The sequence below is a fragment of the Pygoscelis adeliae genome, unplaced genomic scaffold, assembly GCF_000699105.1.
Source record: "Pygoscelis adeliae isolate BGI_AS28 unplaced genomic scaffold, ASM69910v1 Scaffold410, whole genome shotgun sequence".
NCBI lineage: Eukaryota > Metazoa > Chordata > Aves > Sphenisciformes > Spheniscidae > Pygoscelis > Pygoscelis adeliae.
This window is the reverse complement of record NW_008823913.1, coordinates 2,257,369-2,259,760: the sequence shown is the minus strand read 5'-3', so window position 1 is coordinate 2,259,760 and position 2,392 is coordinate 2,257,369. Positions and strand designations below refer to the sequence as shown.

General features: G+C 35.8%; 1 protein-coding gene across 1 annotated transcript in view; it reads right to left on the bottom strand.

Annotated features, from left to right (window-relative positions):
* ARVCF (armadillo repeat gene deleted in velocardiofacial syndrome) overlaps positions 1–2,278 on the bottom strand; it is a 293,335-nt gene extending 291,057 nt beyond the window's left edge. Inside the window, 1 exon segment of the mRNA XM_009318531.1 lies at positions 2,230–2,278. The gene's annotated coding sequence lies outside the window, so the exon portion shown is untranslated.
* Between the last annotated feature and the right edge of the window lie 114 nt (positions 2,279–2,392).

Genomic DNA, 2,392 nt, shown 5'->3' with positions numbered 1-2,392 from the left:
AACCCTAGCGTTGGCCTTTTTCCTCCTTCTTCTGTAGAGACAGGCAATAAAGTAAAAAATTTGACCTAACCTTTCTGCTTTGAAGATTACTATGATGGCTATTAGGAATAGAATTCACTCACACTAGACAAGATACTGTCATACTCTGGTTAAACTGTAAAGACATAAGCTAAATGTAATCTCACAGTTAGCTGCTACAGCATTTGTTTACAATGTTTGTGTCAATGATGTATACTCACACAATAAAATATTAAGAGCAACAAATTATAAACCTGGTAGCACAAGAATTCTAACAGGTTTTCCTCACAGTGTATCAATTTTGACACTAACCAAGATCCACCAAAAGCTCTGCAGAAATAATGTGTTGCATTACATAAAATCAAATACAGAAGCTTAGTTTTATATAACTGTAATATGCATACAGATGGTCTTCAGGATAAGGTATCTTCTCTAAACTGTAGTTTGTACAAAATTTGAAGTATAAGCAAAAGGCAGGAAATTTTGCCATTTCTAGTGCAGTGTCCTAACTCAATATAATGGGAATCTCTCTCTATTTGTAACTCCTACCAGTTCTTCCAACATTAAAGAATTGCTGAGACTGAAATCCATTGCAGAGATTTTGAATGAATAGATGAAAATCAAAGAAGGGGACTATTTTTCATCCATTCTAGCTAAAGAGTAGGTCAAATCTATAGCTATATTAATTGAAATTCAGTTATTTATGTTGACAGCAACTATGGCATAAAAATAAAACCAGCAAAGTCAACTTTATAAAGATCACCAATGTCAAATAAAATACATTCTATGCATCTCCGAACAATGCATGAAGGTAAACCATGCAGTGAAACTATGCAGTCAAACTGTATTGTTCTTCTAAACCTTGCCCTCCCAATACATTCCTTTAGCCAAGCAATAGGAAGATAAACCCATTTGCCTAATGGAGCATATAATTTAAATATTTCAGACAAGCATTTACAGAGATGTTGCTTAAAATAAATTTAACAGCCATCCATCCAAATATCTTGCATGACAAAGATCACAGCATAGTTCACAACTTATTTTTTTCTGTAGATGCTCCAAACTATCCAGCCCTTTCAGTTACTTTAGCTACCACGTATATCCTGTATTACTTTATTATCACAAATCTTTTTTTTCCCCACAGCAGATTTAATATGAAGCTTCAGTTTTTCTCTTTTGCAGTGCCTTACAACATTTCTAAAGCCACTAAAATTTCAGATTTTACTACTGCACCATGCAGTCCTGCACAATTTTGTAAACAAAATATGTTTAAATTTATGGAAGCTTAAAAGGCTAATGTACTTAATACAGACTGCAGCGCTTCATCCACAGGAAGATACAATCAGCCAATGTCAATATTCTGTCATTTAGAATCATAATTTTTACCATAAAGCATTCCCATTACTACAAAACAGCAGTTTTTTCCCCCGCAAACTTGTATCTAGTGTTTAAGATATTATTAGTATAAAAACAGGTCTTCACTTGATATAAAAAAATCTGCTTAGGTTTTGGGTTTTTTTAACATGCCAAGAATCACATTTTGTATTGTGACCTACCTAAGGCACAACAGTACACTGTAAAAAGCAAAGTACATGTTATAAGAATTCGCCCTTCCACATAAACAAACAAGTGCCTACATTAAAAAAAGAAAGGTGGGGGGGAGAAAGAGTCTTTACTATTTGCATGCTAGAGGTGAACATTTTAAAGAGTTGATCAAGTTTTGCAAACATTAGATTTTAATCACGTACAGCAATACTGCAGGGAAAATGAAAAGAAAAAAAAACCCTAACTTTGGCTTTTAAGTCTAATGGATTTCATGTTTGTGAAGAAATAGGTTAGTTTTATTTGGTCTTTGCTACAAAGAGACTCATCTCCTATGCATGCCACAAATAACCTGAGCAATGACTTCCCTCCATGACAAGAACTGCCCATCATATTGCAGGATTAATACAATGTTGGTTTGTTTAGGGGTTGCCTCTGTGTGTGGCTTGCGTATATAATCTTCGCCATTCGTATACATCAGCTCCTCGTTGCGTATCTCACAATAAACTGATGAACGCTGTTAAACCTGAAACAGCAATCTTTAGCAAACAAAGGCTAGTCTGCAATCGTGATGCAAAATCATCCCAAACGTACTACACCCTGCAAGAACCTCTCACAGAAAATAGCCCGGCAACCCCATTCATTCCCCCAACCCAATGATCTGCTCACCATCTCCTCCGTCTTCTCTTATTTCTCCGTCCTCAGCTTATTTTCCCTGCTTCTGCTGGCTTCAAGGAGGCGAGTGTACCAAAAAAGGAAAAAAAAAAAAAAATAAGAAGGAACCCCCCCAACTCTTCAATAAAATACTCGGCAACCGCCGGGCAGGGTATCA